The following is an 18,014-nucleotide window of genomic DNA, read 5'->3' as shown; positions in this document are numbered from 1 at the left end:
TTCGAGATGAGAAAAAAATCGATAGCTTATGAGTTACAGTAAGATATGAAACAACAAAAGGGTCATATTTGCCAGAAACATTATTCGCCCGCCCCATTAAAGTAGGAGAAAGGCCCTATCCATTCTGCCTCCCCCTCATCTCTAGTCTCTTCTCTGCCTCGCCCTTCTCCCCCTCCTCTCCATACCTTCGTCTGTTTCTACGACTTTCCCATTCATAAAAAAAAAAATCGACGGGATACAAACTCCAATTAACGTCTGTGGGACACTGCGAATATCTGCCTGTTCTGTAATAGCTGTGTTCAGCCGTTCTGGTACGTCATACAGTAAGTCAATGCTGAGGTTAGATTCAAGGTTTTCGACAACAGAAAAGTTGACCTGTGACGTACTTCCGTTTTCAGGAGCCCTCTCTAGAATTCCTATAGCAGTGGTGCGAAATGGATAGTGAAAATTACTTGTACAAGTTGTTGATGACGGCTTCCCAGGTTGAAGAGTAACCTGAAGATGACGGCAAGTGGGCAGCATGGGCTTGAAGCCTGGACGTAAAGATTGACCTTAAATGTATTCATTTGAATTGAACATTTTACGTTTGAGAAAATTATATAAGCCAGGCTTTGTTGCAGATTGTAGCTGACGCAGATTAGGCCCCGAGACGTAGCCTAAGGTACTGTAGGCCTAACAGCATAACCGTTAGCCTAGTAATGGTTGGTGAATTACTCTGTTGAACAGCTATGTTTAAACGAAATTGGGGGTCGATGGGGGAGGGCATAAATTTTGATAAGGATTATATTTCTAGTGGAGGTGCTTATATGTATTTTGAAAGGAAGGAAAGTGATAGTCATAGTTCTAACATTATCAGGAGACATGCTAAGGTACATCGTTTCAGGGATAAACTGAAGATTGTCTTTACCAATGCTAGAAGTATTCGTAACATTTTTTGCTGAATTTACTGTTCTTCTTGAGGATCTGAAACCTGAAGTGTTTGGTATCACAGAATCTTGGTAAAGGAAAAACATTGATAGTGCCGAGGTTTCTTACCCTGGGTATGTTGTGTATCATCAGGACAGGAGGGATACTCCTAAAGGAATTGGTGGGGGAGTTTTACTGCATGTCAGGGATGATATGAAAGTGTTGAGAATTCTCAGTTGCAAGGTTCTCTTGTAAACTCTGTCTGGTGTGTGTTGTCTACAGACAGCTCCAAGAGGTCCAGTGATGTTATAACTGTTGGCGCTGTTTACCGTTCTCCTAACAGCAGCGAAGATGACGATGTCTTGCTGATTGGTTCAATTAGAAAGGCTGCTAAACGCGATGTCGTTATAATGGGCGACTTTAATTTTCCTGACATTAATTGGATAGACGGTTCCATTAGTAGGAAGGGTAGTAACTTTCTACATTTTGTTCAAGATTGCTTTTACATCAGCATGTTACTTTCCCTACAAGGGGAGGGGGCGGGGAAACATCCTGGATCTTGTTTTGATCTTTGATCCAAGCAATGTTGTTGATTTGACGGGCTTAAGAAAACTAGGAACTAGCGACCATGATATAGTTGAAGGTTTACATTCTTGTATGAGGCTAATGCCTCCTCACACGACTTTACAACTTAACCCCTGGTCATTGGTAACTTGTCACACCCACACACCAAAGTGTGCACAAATCAATCAATCTCTCCTGGGGCACCACAGTGCATCACAACCTCGTGTCCCCCGGGGGACTTCCCATAGGGTGCAGCCACAAACCGGCGCACGCAACTATATTTACAAGTTACCTCGCAGGTCCACATTTATACACCTGGGTGAAGAGAGGCAATGGAGATAAAGCGCCTTGCCCAAGGACACAAGGTAATGATCTGGCCAGGGCTCGAACCTGTAATCCTTAGATCACAAGTCCACTGCCTTAACCACTTGACCACAACGCCCTCCAACGATATATACTAGCTTTTAAAGTTGTTTGCACGGTTGTAAATGCTGTTAGCAAGGAGAAATTCTCTGATTTTTCGAGATCAGATACAAAGGCAATTGAAACTTTACTAAAGGGTACAGACTGAGATTGGATTAATTTGTTTAGAAATATGAGTGCTTCTCAATCTTGGATCTGGTTAGTTGATAAGTTAAAGGTCATTATGGAAAATCATGTTCCATTGAAGAATCGTCATCGTAAAAGCAGCATGCCTTCCTGGATGAATAAGAAAGTGAGATGTGCAATCAGGCAAAAATGTAGAATGTGGAAGTTGTTTAGGAGGGCTAATTCTGAAACTCTTTTGGCCAAATTTAAAATTCATCAGCTGAGTGTAAAATGCTAAGTCTCTGATGCAAAAGTGAATTTCGAAAGTAAGATTGCTCTAAGTATTTAGGATAACCCAAAGGCTTTCTTGTCTTATGTCAGGTCAAAGCAGAAAGTTAAAGATGCTATTTTTGCTCTTAGGGCACCACAGGCAGATGATATAGTTACTGATTGTCAGGATCTTGCAGATCGTTTGAACAACTATTTTGTGTCGGGTTTTAGAAAGGAAGATATTTTAGTATTCCAAATTTTCAGGGGGAAAGGGATCGTCCTAAACTAGATACGATCTTATTTTTGGATGAGGTTGTCTTAAAGGAGCTGCTTTGTCTAAATGTTTCTAAAGCTTCTGGACCTGATGCAATCCATCCATACAGTATTTGTTGAAGCCTTTACGCACCATTTCTGCGTTCCACTCTCATTGGAAGTTTAGCAAATTTATGAATGAAGGTTATGTTCCTAAGGACTGGATATGTGCTAAAATAAACCAAATTTTCAAGAAAGTTGACAAGTCTTAGCCCTGTAATTATAGGCCCGTTAATCTCACAAGTGTTGTTGTAAGTTCATGGAGTCTATTGTTAAAAGTCTATGGTCAGTCACTTCAGCAGTCAGTCTTTGATCAGAGAGTGTCAACATGGCTTTTGTCAAAAAAAGGTCTTGTCTCATTAATATTCTTTAATTTTTGGAAGATATAACAAGCTCACTAAATAGGCAGAAGTCTGTAGATGTTGTGTTCCCGGAATTCCAGAAGGCCTTCGATAAAGGTCTCCACCAACGTCTTTTACTGAGGCTGAAGAGTATGGGTGTCAATGGGAATTTACTATCTTGGATCGAGAATTGGCTTGGTAATAGGAAACAGAGGTTAGTAATTAAAGGATGTGCTTCTTCTTGGCAAGACGTTACTAGTGGGATTCCACAAGGGTCTGTTTTGGGTCCCTTGTTGTTTGTTGCCTATATAAATAACATCGACTGAGATATTTTGTGTACAGCTAAAAAGTTTGCTGATGACACCAAATTGTATTCTGAGGTCTCTTCCAAAAGCGATTGTGGATAAGGTTTTTTCCTTGTCTCAGGGCTGGCAAATTCTTTTTAATTTTGATAAATGCAAGGTAATGCACATTGGTAGTAATAACCAAAACTTTACATACAATCTTAATGTTGTGGAGTTACAGGAGGTCTCTGTTGAAAGAGACCTAGGTATCTACATTCACTCATCTCTGCAACCTTCTAAACATTGTCTTGAAGCTGCTAAAAGAGGGTTTTAGGTATGATCAAGAGGAACTTCAGTTTTCTGAAAGAGGACATCGTAGTTAGGCTTTATAAGCAGTTGGTTAGGCCTCATCTGGAGTATGCTGTGCAGGCTTGGAACCCATATTTTGCTAAGGATAAGGAAGTAATGAAAAGGTCCAGAGGAGGGCTACTAGGATGATTAGTTCCTTAAAGAGTGTTCCTTATTATAGGCGGTTACAACTGTTGAATCTCACCACGCTGGAGCTTAGGAGGTTACGTGAGGACTTGATTCAGGTTTTCAAGATTGTGTATGGTTTTGACAATTTATCCTTTACCGACTTTTTCATGTTTGCTAAACAGTAGTTGTACCAGAGGTCATTGTCTTAAACTCCAAAAGTCACATAGTAGGATTAATATTCGTCATAACTTTTTTCTAATAGGGTTGTGAATAAGTGGAACGGTTTGCCTGAGAAAATTGTACTTGCAAGTAGTGTCAATGGGTTTAAGAATGCTTTGGACAAGCACTTTAAGCATTATAATCGTGTCTGAGTGTTTGTGTCTTCAGTTATTTTTCTCTCTATAGGGTCATTGATGGGGAGTTAAGTGTCCCTCCTGATCCTTTTCTTTGCTTAACTCAACTGAAATCAACTCAACTCAACTCAACTCAACTCAACTCAACTATCTTGAAACAAATCTACACAAAATAATTATAATTCCTTAAAATCATAATTGTAAAAGGGAATTCCATACTAATTCAACATCAACTCAATGTAGGGAATATTAACCTAATATAATATAACCAAACAAGATTTGGACAAAATACATTCTACAGAGAAACATTTAATATACATGTCCTCCAACATGCAGCCCAACATTAAATTAACTATCTCTCTGTATACCTGCCAGGCTACCACAAATATCCTATCCATTTCTTCATAATTGGTTAGAATCAGATAAATAAAATGTATGCAATTGTGAACACTTCAATTTCTCTCGAAATTGAATCTTAGCAACGCTAATTCATTAGGCAACCTAACACAGTGAAGCCATAGACTCTTAGCAAATTTCTATCTATAACTTACACAGAAATTGACCTAAAACAACATTTTAACCCACAAATTAGTGCTAAACAATAAATTACATGATTTTTTTAATGATCAACTCACTAGGTAGCACCAGCTTTACAACTATCGAAATTTCACGTAAGGCTCAATATAAATAACTTTTGCCCAGCTGAAATTGGCATGTTGCTTGGACAACAATTGAGAGTGATGTGCCCACATGGGTGCAGAACAGTGAGATACATACACTGACTCGACGTCAGGATATTACCATATAACACCTTACTTTTCACAATGTAATATTCCTTGATGTAGCAATACATGTGAATGTTAATAAATTACAAAAGTTCCATGATAATTTATAAAATCTAAACAACTAAAACCACATAACTGCTCAAATATCCTTAAGAGGCCATCATGGTGTAACGCGCCGTCCTCGGTGGTGGGCTCAAGGAAGAGTGGAAATGCGGGAAAACAGGAATGAGGCTGTCGACAGGAGATACTAAAGTTTACCCGTATTTACGATCTATATACATGTCAAGATGGTGCACAGTGGTCGTGCATTACAGAGGCAATTATTAAATACGCAACCAAGTTTTAACACATGCTCAGAAGTCGATGAAGTTAAATGCAACACAGTACACGACACGGAGGGCAGAACTATAGACTACGGCGCTGAAGATTGGGCTATGGTGAACGGCAGCGCAGTTGGTGGATTGATGAACTGCGGCGCAGTTGGCGGAATGGTGAACAGCGGCGCAGTCGGCGGAATGGTGAACGGCGGCGCAGTTGGCGGATTGGTGAACTGCTGCGCAGTCGGCGGAATGGTGAACACCGGCGCAGTCGGCGGAATGGTGAACAGCGGCGCAGTTGGCGGATTGGTGAACTGCGGCGCAGTCGGCGGAATGGTGAACAGCGGCGCAGTTGGCGGATTGGTGAACTGCGGCGCAGTCGGCGGATTGGTAAACTGCGGCGCAGTCGGCGGAATGGTGAACTGCGGCGCAGTTGGCGGATTGGTGAACTGCGGCGCAGTCGGCGGATTGGTAAACTGCGGCGCAGTCGGCGGAATGGTGAACTGCGGCGCAGTCGGCGGAATGGTGAACGGCGGCGCAGTTGGCGGATTGGTGAACTGCGGCGCAGATGAACCGAAGTGTTGAACCTGGTCTTCTAGGTTATTTTACTCGTCGTCCGATCCGACTTCCTGGGCTGGTCCACCACTGTTTTTGCCAATAGATGACTCGTTCGTCTCCTAACTCATGGTCACAATCGTTCTACCCCTCCTATTCCGAGCCGGGAACCGCCCCTTCGTCCGAGCCCGTAGTTGCTTTTAAACAGAAACTACTTCCTATACCTATAACGTGTGAACCTACACTTAAACCTATTAGAAACATAAACCACGCCCAGTCTTCAACCATCAACCAATAAAAAATGATTAAATACGACATGCGTGCTGGTTAAGATTTACCCAGACCTAACATTTTTGGCCCCTGGAACGTAAACTAGACGTCCTACTCCGTGACCTCCAAAATCGGTCAACACGAGAGAGTTCCCCCTTAACAGTTGTTCATAAATCAAGCAAGTGACACCCCCTTATAAGATTTTATCTAACAAACAATTCCCGTAAAGCGTCTAATAATGCAAAGAATCAACCCAAGTTGAAACATTTGATTGGATAAAATACATGTTACGCTAACGACAAACAAGGAGCTTTGACGTGTCGTTACATCGGATATTCAATAAGTAAATAGTTGCTTCTTGAGGCAGTACGTCCTGGACATGTGAGAGTCACATGCAAGGCCAACTAGTGTAACCCACACTTAGACATATTAAAATGGCACCATGAATTTCTACTCTACTACGATAGGAACCAAAGTCTGTAAAATGAAGCTCTGAAAAAAAAAATGTGTGCAAAACTCTACGAAAGAATGTTGATGACGTGCGTGTAATTTTACAAGCCACGCCAAAGTCTATGAATAAGTTGAGTGTACACATGAGTGATCAGTAACAAGAAATCCGTAGTCATAACCGTGCACGTTTTAATATGATTTTCTACTGACCCGTGTCATGCTTGAACAATAATCGGAATTCATAGACATAATAAGTGCTGAAAACGTGAAAGAAACCAAGACAATGGAGAAGGATTCGCTCAAAATCGTTTTACTAATGACAAAAGAAATATAAATTCACTTAGCAACAGCAACGTCATTGTGCTTCGGGCAATGTCTAGTTTATCACAAGTACGAAGTATTTATACTGATATTGCGTCATTTGTACACTGTAACTTTGTTATATGCTCAAGTACAAAGATATTGTTAGGATTGTTCGAGATTCCAGAATATTATACAGTTATGGAAACGACAAAACACACACTTAGGTTGCCACCATTGCATGTTGTGACGCATCTATAGACATGGTATGTGTGTCCCCACCAGTGGAACAATTTCTTCTCCTGACTAATCCCCTTAAATAAATCATTCCGATTTATTACCACACCGTGTGAAAACTTATAATTGTTTTTTACTTTGATTCAAAATATTGTACCTTTACTATTTCTTAATGACCACCCATGAGCCCCCTCCCCCACCCCATCTCCATTCAACTCTTTTATTACTAAAAGCAGACGATAAAGGTAAGAGCATGGGAATATGGAACATTTAATTATAGATGGCCTAATTAAATAAGCACTCTCCACAACTATAATAACCTGTACATACCTACAATGACAGCTCAGGTCAAACGGCGAAGCAATATTTAATACAGAATACTAAACAAATGAAACCGATTAATCATGCTGTTATGACAATAAAAGAGTTATTATCCAGTTCCTACCTATATAGAAATGGCGGCTGCCATATAACTGACAGTATATATTCGTATAAAAGATGCAATTAGTCCATTATATTACCACAAGAAATCTGTATAAACTGTTACAGTGGAATGGAGGTTTAACATATGTGCTTATGTGAGCCTTGTTTCGTGTACTGTGCTGGCCATTCAACAGGAACGTACAGATTGGTATACCTCGACTGGTGATGGTTGTTCCTGTCAGGGAAGAGAGTGACGATTAAATTCACAGAGGAAGTAAAGCATCACTGCTACACTCTTCAAACAACCTTGTAATTTTTCCGACCAGAAATTCCAGTCAAAATAGTTTTGACTAGAAAAGGATCGGCTTGACAAGATATTCTCGTTACGGTAACTCTGATCTAGTTAATTTACAAGCCAACTGACAAGGTATCCGTAGTCACAGCTGAGTTTGCGCATTGCTTATAGAATTCAGACGTTTGACTTAAACATTCTTGTCGACGCGCAACCATCGGCCTAGACCAACGCTACATCAAGTAAGCGTACTATCACATGATTTCCAACAATGGACGATAACGAGGGCGATTTTGTGTCAAAAACAATTTTACAATGCTGGTTAACAAAATACATCGACACATTAAACAGTACATGTGACGTGTCCTGCAAACGTCCGTTCGTTTATGCAATGAGTATGGCCGGTATATATCACACTCGTTGAAGTCATTCAGACAAGGCTTAGCGTTACTAGGAAACATCAGTTCAAAGTTGTTTGCAATATGTACCAGGGTGTTGTTAGGATTTTGTCGTTAGTTTACTAACGCTCTTAGAGCCTACGCTGTCCGGGTCGGCTAGATATAGCTAGGCCTAGTAGGATGCTCCCAAATGTCATGCATTGAAGCCATGGATTTTATTGTAACCTCACGATTATTTTACCTAATGCCATTGAAGATCATTCTGGGGATATATGACTAATAAACTGTCACGAGTTTGTATAAAATAGCTCTTCCCTGTCTTCTGTGTCCAAAGGTAGAACTTCACTGTACTAACTTCATAGGCCATAGGCTAGTACTGAGTAGAAATAGTATTTAGTAACGGTAAAGATAGAACTTAGACTAGGGCCTAAATATGCCTATAACCACTAGTCTAACTTTTACTGACAGATACTGGATAGGCATTGGCTAGAGTTAACGTGTAAAATTTATGATATCGTTACAAACGAGAATGGCATAGGCCTTATTTCGTCAACAAATGGCCTAACGTTACTAGTTAGGCTGGGGATAAATAAGTAAATATGTTAATTTATATAGTACATGCTGATAATAATTGTGGGTTTGCCGGGTCTAGAGCATCCTCCCTGATTTATTTTAGTAATATAACTTCATTCTGAATACTTTGCTTGTGTGCCTACCAATGTTACAACAACAAGCAATAATTTTATTTTTTTCCAACCTGCAGGAACCGTGCGAATCTAATTTAGTAAATGCTGATAGTGACTGCTAGGCTACACGCAGATGCAGAACGAACTTGTTGAGAATGCTAGCTAATCTAAATGACAATGGTTCAACAATCGTTACAATACTAGGCCTAGCTTAAACCCCTAGGCCTATATCACTGTTCACAAGAACAAGTAAAAACTTGATTTTCCAATTTCACCCCCCCCCCCCCAATGATGGTTGGTTGTTTATTGCTGGCTTAGGCCCTATTTTTAAAGACCCATAGGTATAAGCGAGTCATGCGTAGGCTATTCTACATGATTACTAAGGTCAAAAGTTCAGGGTATAATTAAAATATACATTTTTTTTAGCTTACATCGCAATAGCTGTTGCATTTGCTACGTAATCGCAGGAATGAAAGAGCCATAGAAAAGGGTATATGCCTAATTGACAACTTTGATCTTGGTCGATGAAAATATCTTATTCACTGTATGTTGTATTATCACTAGGAAATGAATTTTAACCAGTTACTCTGATCTATAATAGCATATTACTTGTGCACAGGCTACTAATTCACCCAATATTCAATCCAATTGTTTATTTTAAAACATACACTCCTGTTACTGCGCCAGATCTATACACTTCACTGAGCCCAACTCAAGGTAACTCTCAACCTATGGTGTATGTATATACAGAACGTGTTGAAGGTACTGATTTATAATAGAAACTATTAGGTTGCGTAGCTGTCAAAATGAAAGTTACTCAAATTAAAGTCCTTACTAGTACTTTGCATATTCTCAGACATGAACTATTAAGCTTCAGCTGTGTTCCTGGAAGTCTTGGCTGCCTGGTGTATACATTTGGCCAATTAATCCTGTGTAATGCTGTGCACTGTTGCTATTGATGTTTATTTTCAAAATGTTGGTTCAACCTTTGTTTTCATTCAAAAAGTGTTTATTTATAAAGAAAATATAGGCTTTACTTAGAAACAGGCCAGCACCTTCAATATTGTTCTAGAACAAGCCCAACACATAAAATACTCCCCTGCAAACATCAGGGCTATAGAGAATTGGACATTTGAATTTTCATCGGAATATTACCAAAAACCCATCCAAACACAGTAAAACAGTTGCAAAACTCTTCATTGTTGAAAATAATCATATCTTGCGCACCCTTTACCCATTTAAAAAAAAATCTTATAAATGACATTTTCTTTACAGGCTTTCCTGCAAAAGTAATGCAATAAATCTCGGGATATCGTCACAAAAACGTTGTAAAAACAATTTTCAAAATGCAGGTACTTTGCGGGTGTGCTTGTGCGTGCGCGTGTATATACTTTTATTGTATATACTTGTATACACACACACGCACACCCGCACATTACCTGCATAGAATTGTACATTTGAATTTTCATCGGAATATTACCAAAAACCCGTCCAAACACAGTTAAACGGTTGAAAAACTCTTCATTGTTGAAAATAATCATATCTCGCGCACCCTATACCTATTATAAAAATCACATAAATAACACTTTCTTTACAGGCTTTCCTGCAAAAGTAATGCAATAAATCTCGGGAAAGCGTCACAAAAGCGTTGTCAAAACAATTTCCAAAATGCAGGTACTGTGCGGGTGTGCGTGTGCTGTATATAATTGTATTGTATATACGTGAATTGTTTATGTATTGTACATTCTTGTGGAGGGGGCGTGTCCACAGTTCTTATTACAATCCTAATATCTCGGTCACTTATCAACCAATTTCCACAAATTCAGCCTCAAATGTTGGAAATATATTAGATAGTACTAATTTAACATAAAATACACCAAACGCTACATAAGCTATTCAGGGACCTAATTTGCATATTTGAATACATAATTAGCCCAAAATTAGTGAAACTTATCATATTTGAAATCAACAATCGTTACCCTTGCCATTGATATACATTTTCATGTCCAAAATATTCCTCTGAATTGATGTACTGCTTACTAAACTAGGAAACACTGCCTTGTAAGAGGAATATGCAAAAAAGGCGCTTACAAACGTAGGACCATACTGCCAGTAAACAATGTGAATAAAATATGATTCAAAGTTTTACCCTTTTATTTACATACGCTACAGATCTTGCTAAAGTAGAAGGAGCAGTCGCAAGGGTTGCTAGTGGGGTTTCTGCGCCATCGATTGTTTTTAGTGGCCTAATGTTTTGGCATAGACGTGGCTTTTCTTGGTAATGCCATTTACGATCTGGTTCAGAGAAGAAATAACGGAGACAGACGAAACGAAAATTCAAGCGAACTGAACGATTCTAAAAGTAACAGAGCAAAGTCAAAAGACTTTTCGGAGCTGCTCCTTGAACTTGCGAACATTAATTATGGAACTCATTAATGAGATTTGACGGGCAAAGTTATATTTAATTTAATATAATTGCATACTTTTAATATGTTGTTGATGTCAGTATACTTTACAGAGTACATTGACATGTCTGTTCCTCCAACGCTTGAGATCACAATTGAAATGGAAATGAATTTTAAAAACAACAGCGAAAATACTTCGGATAGCTTTGAATCAGGTTTCAATGCCATGTTTGTCAAAACCATTGACCCTTGGTCATATTTCGTGCAAGACTATATAAATCAAAGTGAAATCGGTTGTCATCCATGGGTTTTCCGTTGTTTGCAACAGGCAACAATGTACAATACCTGTATACAGACGCAAATTGGTTTTTGTATGGCATACACAGAAATTATTCTGCCGTTAAAATTGTACTGTGTGTTTGAACTAAGAAATATATTATATATGTGAGCCTATTTTGCAAGCCAAAGCCTAAAGTTTATGAATAAGTAGATATGTGTAATCAGTAACAAGAAATCCGTGGTCATAACCGTGAACGCTTTACTATGATTGGCTACTGAACCGTATCATGTCTGAACAATAATCGGTATTCATAGACATAGGTACTACTGAGAACGTGGAAGAAACCAACACAATGGAGAAGGATTTGCTCGAAATCGTCTTGCTTATGATAAAAGATGTATGAATTAATTTAGCAACGCCAAAGTTTTTCTGCTTCGGACAAGGTATTACATATTACGTGTAAGCAGTTTGTTTATACTTATATTGCCTCACTTTTACACAGTTACGTTGCTACACGCTCAAATACAAATATATTGTTTGGCTTGTTCGAGATGCTAGAATATTATACAGTGTTGGAAACGACAAAACACACAATTAGGTTGCTACCACTGCATGTTGTGAAGCATATATCAATTTATGTTATGTGTGTCCACTCACCAGTGGAACAATTTCTTCTGCTGACTAATCCCCTAAATGAATCATTCCGATTTATTACAACACCATGTGAAAACTTCTAATTGTTTCTAACTTTGAACGTGTTGAAGTTTCGGATTTATAGTAAAGCTATTAGGTTTTGTAGCTGTCAAAATGAAAGTTACTCAAATGTAAGTGCTTACTAGTACTTTGGCATATTCTCCTACAAGAACTATTAAAATATTAAATTAGGTGGGAGATTCTTCTCTTCATAATACTGAAAGTCTTTTCCTGATTACTGCAACTTTGTGTGTGTTTCATGTTTTAATGTAGTTTTCTATATTTTTGTTATACCCAGGTGAAAATTCCAGTTAATACCTGTTGAACTGGTTTTAACAGGTACCTGTTGCAACTGGTATTTGGTGACAGGTAATAACAGGTACTAAATGGTATTAACAGGTGTTAACTGGTATTGACAGGTATTAACTGGTATTGACAGGTTTCAACTGTTTTCAACGGGCATAACAGTTTTTAACTGGTATTAACAGGTATTAGCTGGTATTAACAGGTTTCAACTGTTTTCAACAGGTTTCAACAGGCACAACAGCTTTAGCTGGTATTAACTGGTAATAACAGGTTTCAACTGTTTTCAACAGGCATAACAGTTTTTAACTGGTATTGACAGGTTTCAACTGTTTTCAACAAGTTTCAACGGGCACAACAGCTTTTAACTGGCATAAACAGGTATTAACTGGTAATAACAGGTTTCAACTGTTTTCAACAGGCGCAACAGCTATTAACTGGTAATAACATACTGTATGAACTGGTTTCAACTGTTTTCAACAGGGGTAACAGGTTTTAACTGGTTCTGTTTTCAACATGTCTTTACTGGTATTGAAAACGTTCCAACAGGTGAGAACATGTATGAAAGGTTTTACGCTGGTTATAACAGTAGGATTTTCCACAGGTTCAATTGTTTTCAACAAGTTATCTGGTGAAAACAGGTGGCGATGAATTTCAACAGGTTAAAATTACTCTTTACAGTTGCATATGATGTAGGTCTAACACTTAACAAGCAAGTTAAGGCGAGGGAGAACTTCCAGCAGATGGAGTAAAAATCACTGTTAACAAAAATCTGAAAATATCATTTTATTCCAACAAAGTTAAGACAAGTTAATGGATCAAACATGAATGGCAAAAGTATAGTACTGCACAATAATGCAAAGTTGAGGGCAATGAAAAAGAAAATATAAATTTGGAGCCTAACAAGAAAGCAAACTTCTGAAGTAAACACTTTCATATTACACATTAAAAACTTACATATATTATGAAATACCAACTAAATATGTTCATTAAAACAATGATTTCATGTATTGCTGTGGCAATTAAGAAAGAAAACTCTATCTGTTAAAACAATATAAAGGTTAACTTTTTTATTAATCATTATATCAAAATAAAAGTTACAGCTGAATAGATAAAAGTTATTCAAGAGTTAGCATTACCAAATTATGTAGTCTGCAATTCTGCATGCTAGGCAGACAATAATAATAGCTAGTCAGACAGTAACCTTTTGAAAGGAATTCATTCTTAAATTGGCTACCAATCAGATCTTAAAAAACAATATTTACCTACAAAGCATGTATTTGTAATGCATATTTATACTGAACACGGATTTGACGACAATATACTGTCTATTCTGGAGTTTGAATAAAAATCTGAATACTGTTTAATGGCATTTGTACATACTGATTACTAGAAATGTTAGTTCTTTAAAAAAAAAAAAATGGCAAAAGGGGAAAGATGACTTTGCCAAGTAACATCAGTCTATAATAGTATTGGTTAAACCACTTTCAAGAAAAAACTGTCCAGAAGATCTCCATTGAAAACTTAAGTTGTAATTGACAGCAACATACTTTCCATTTCCTGAATTTAATTAAAAAACTAAATACCATATAATGGTAAACAATAACTGTTAAAAACATAATAATAAATATGGGTTTAATCCTACTTTGAAAAAAAGAACTGTCTGGAAATTTTTCCTCTGAAAAGTTAACTTGTCAGTGACAGCAATATGCTGTCAGTTTGAATAAAACTAAAGACTGTTTAATGGTAAGCAATAACCATTGTAAAAAAATAATATGATACTAATGTTTTAAGGCCTTCTTTGTTTTACGATTGATGTCAGCTTCTCGGATATGTATTTGCTGAACCTTGTAGCTTCCTCAGTAAATTGCAGCTTTCTTTTAAACGTTCCACGAATTGTGCTGCAAGAAACAAAGCGTATGAACACTTAAGAATTGACTTATCATGATTAACAGTAACAGTGTGGTCCTAAAACTTAACAAACTCTCTTGCATTGCTAGATGAGTGCTTTCATGGAAAGTTAAGGTCAAACTTTCCTATGGTTTAGAATGTCTCACGATATTTATCTCTGTTGGTATCCAACCTGAATGGACTAGCAATCACAGTCTAACCAAGAACATTCTTTTGGTTTAGAATTTGGGTTTGCTCAAGCCTCAATCTTTTGGTTAGAAAAACTACACCACTATGGTAGTTTGATTGTAGGCTTCCTGTCAGAACTCAAAGGCAATTAAGAACCAACCAAAATGATATCAGTTGTTAACTCATGATACTGGAATGCATAATCCTACTGATAAATAGTTCTGTAAGTGTTACAAAATTACTTAGTCGTGAAAAACAGCTTATTCAGTAAATTATATTGTACACTTGTGTACTAAGTCATGAGCTTGTAATATAAATGGTTACTTGTTTGAAAGCTTTCCATAATGACTAACCTTCCATAGCATTAACCTTCACGGGAGGCAACAGCGGTTTTGCATCTCTGTCACTGTTGAATCTTGTGCAAGCATTCCCAACGACTTTCGTTTTCAAAGTGTTGGTACCCCAAATCGACACCAGTTAGGTCTTTACGAACATAGAGTGTTTCTCTTAACTACAAATGGCCTCCCACTTGTCTTCAGGAAGCCCAAAATCTGCACCAATATTGACCTGTGAACAGAAAATATGATATACCTTTAAGCATATATTCAGATATAGCACATGATAACTCACATTATCATAAACATACATTTACATTAAAACTTTATATCAACATATTGGGAGGTAAACATTTAAATCTAGGTCCCTCAAATTATAAGCCAGGAATAGCAGCTTTACCAAATAATAACTAGCTTTGTACTATAACACCAAGTTATTTTTCAAAGCTTAATAACCATGTTTATAATTATCCCAAATCAGTAAAAAATTGGCCAAACTTATGACGCTTGTACGTAAATGATGTACCAGACTGTTTTTTTTTTTATATTATATATAAACAGGTTATGAAAAGTATCTAAATAATATCATTACACATTTGGGTACAATAGTTAAACTCACCCTTCTATCTTTTTTCTCTATTGCACTTGTTCCTTTGCTTTTTGGATTGTCGGATAAACTCTTAATATCATCTTACACCATTATGTCTTTAAGCCATATACGTTCTCCTCTTCTGCTGTTGCCTCCACACTGGTGTCGTTCATCACAGGAAACCTCACCTGAATATTTGGTTTTTCAATTCTTCCTGGAAAAAGGAAATACAAAGCAGCAATAGTCATCATTTGAAGAAAAATGAAATAAAGTTGTCACCACAAAGTGATGTGAGATTTGCTTCCACTAATAGTCTCATAAAGAATCCCAAAGTTTGAAGCAGACTGTATAAAGCTGAAAATTTGAACCAGAGTGTCATCATCATTGCACCAGAATCAAATGCCCAGACTACAGAGATAATAAAACATGGGCTAAATCTTTTTTTGTTTTTAAGATCTAAAAATACAAAATTTTAGAAACACAAATGCACTGAGCCAACTTATTTATAGGCCTAATTGTTTTAAGTTGTTATTTTGCTTGTTCACTTAACAAGTCTATTTAGACCTAGGCTAGAGAACAAACAGTTCTTTGTCACCCCAAGTTAGTTTGTCTTTCAGTCGTTGTTTTTAGTTTTACTAGTAGTAGTACTAAAGTATATAATACCGGTGACTAGCCAACATAATTTGTTCAGCATACTATAACAGTAAGTTTGAAGGTCTAGCCTTGCTTTATTTAATATCACATAGCCTACCCATTTAGATTCACATGGGAAATTCAAGAAATCTTTACCAAATGAGTGTAGACCTAAGCTTCAAGTAAACTATTGAAACTCAGTCTCAGCATTTGTTTGGAAATAAATTAGAAGATTATGTGCGACTGTTCAATCTAGCCCAATACACACATAACACATTGTTAATTGGTGTTTAGAATGCACAGTTTATAGTGTTGAGAATGCACTGCAGTACTCAATAGAAAACCTAGGCTACTCACTGTAATTGCACTTGTGTATTGCGAAACGCTAGCCTAACAACGGTCACTGCGTAGAGTAACGCTAACCATAATACTCTTTGTGCCAGTAGCCTAACAATTAACGTTAGTTTTACCTCCAAGTTTAAGGAACAACAGGTAGGCCGATGGTGGCGGTTAATACTTCCATTCTTCTATCGATCTTCTTGGGTGATTAACAGTTGAAAGTTGCTTAGAGTGATCGTATTAAACCATGCCAAGCAATGCTTACGCTGTGCAATGCAAGTTGCCGTTGCTCCTCGGTTTCGAAATTGAATATGGTGTTGAAGTCAAAGTTCAACTTTAACCTCGTACAAAATGTGATTATCAACAAAATTGAAAAAGTGTCTTTGGCCTCCCAATTTGAGAGTTTTATGTCACTGAAAATTACAAATATCGTTAATTTATACCAAAAATGTAAAACAACAGTGAATAAGAAAGGATTAAATCAAAATACAATTTAAACATTAATTATTTTTATCTTGAGTTTGACTTGGCAATATGCGTCTTACTTTCTTAGACTATGAATCACTGATCTAAATATAGATGCGAGCTCGTCTCAATCTTTTGATGTATGTGTATGCTACGTATTCATATACTATCTGGAAGAACTCTCTCATAAATTTAATATGTGAATTTTTCATTTTACCTTAATGTACCAAATAGAATAAACAATTCAATGATCAGACATATGTTATACCACATCTTTGCAATGGCAAAGCCAGCGAGGGTGGGGAAGGGGGGGGGCAGGGGAAAGAGTACCTCAACAAAAAATTTTGGGGACGTGATGTCCGACGGTGAAAAAAACGAAGGGAGCAAAAAAAATTAAATAATTGCATCATTTTGCATATAAGCCCTTTTTGAGAGAAACAAAAAATTTCAAGCCCCCCTCCCCTCATAAACCTTCCCTGACAACTGTGATCCACCATGGTGTGCCTTAAAGTGGAGACAGAAATTTGAATCAACTGGTACCTGTTGAATGCAACTGGTGTAACAGGTACCTGTTAAACCAGTTGTTTTCAACAGGTACCTGTTAAACCAGTTGTTTTCAACAGGTACCTGTTAAACCAGTTGTTTTCAACAGGTACCTGTTAAACCAGTTGTTTTCAACAGGTACCTGTTAAACCAGTTGTTTTCAACAGCTACCTATTTAACTAGTTGTTTTCAACAGGTAGCTGTTAAACCAGTTGTTTTCAACAGGTACCTGTTAAACCAGTTGTTTTCAACAGGTATTTTACCTGTTGAAAGCAACTGGTTTAACAGGTACCTGTTAAAACCAATTGGTACCTGTTACAGCTTACAGGTAATTTACCTGTTGCAACAGGTAATTAAATGGTATAAACTGGTTTTGGTCACAATACCTGTTCAAACCAGTTGTCGTTAACAGGTACCTGTTAGTCCCTGTTGGTTCCGGTTAAAACCAGTTGAAATTGTAACAGGTATTAACAGGAATTTTCTCCTGGGTATCAATACAGCTTTTCTTATATTTCCTTTAATTTCCTCTCTTATTTTGTATGTGAGTAACTTTTATGATGTGGGTAAGCCTTTCTTGTGACAATCTTTTGTGGTGCTGTTTT

General features: G+C 37.4%; 1 long non-coding RNA gene across 1 annotated transcript; it reads right to left on the bottom strand.

Annotated features, from left to right (window-relative positions):
• Positions 1-12,695: 12,695 nt before the first annotated feature.
• LOC139982806 (uncharacterized) lies at positions 12,696-16,706 on the bottom strand. The gene is made up of 4 exons (XR_011798360.1): positions 16,536-16,706; positions 15,463-15,646; positions 14,862-15,075; positions 12,696-14,330 (listed from the first exon to the last, which is right to left on the bottom strand). It is a non-coding gene; the product is annotated as an uncharacterized lncRNA (long non-coding RNA).
• Between the last annotated feature and the right edge of the window lie 1,308 nt (positions 16,707-18,014).

The sequence above is a fragment of the Apostichopus japonicus genome, chromosome 16 (assembly GCF_037975245.1).
Source record: "Apostichopus japonicus isolate 1M-3 chromosome 16, ASM3797524v1, whole genome shotgun sequence".
NCBI classification, from domain to species: Eukaryota; Metazoa; Echinodermata; class Holothuroidea; order Aspidochirotida; family Stichopodidae; genus Apostichopus; species Apostichopus japonicus.
The sequence above is the reverse complement of the archived record's forward strand: the minus strand, read 5'-3'. Positions and strand labels throughout refer to the sequence as shown.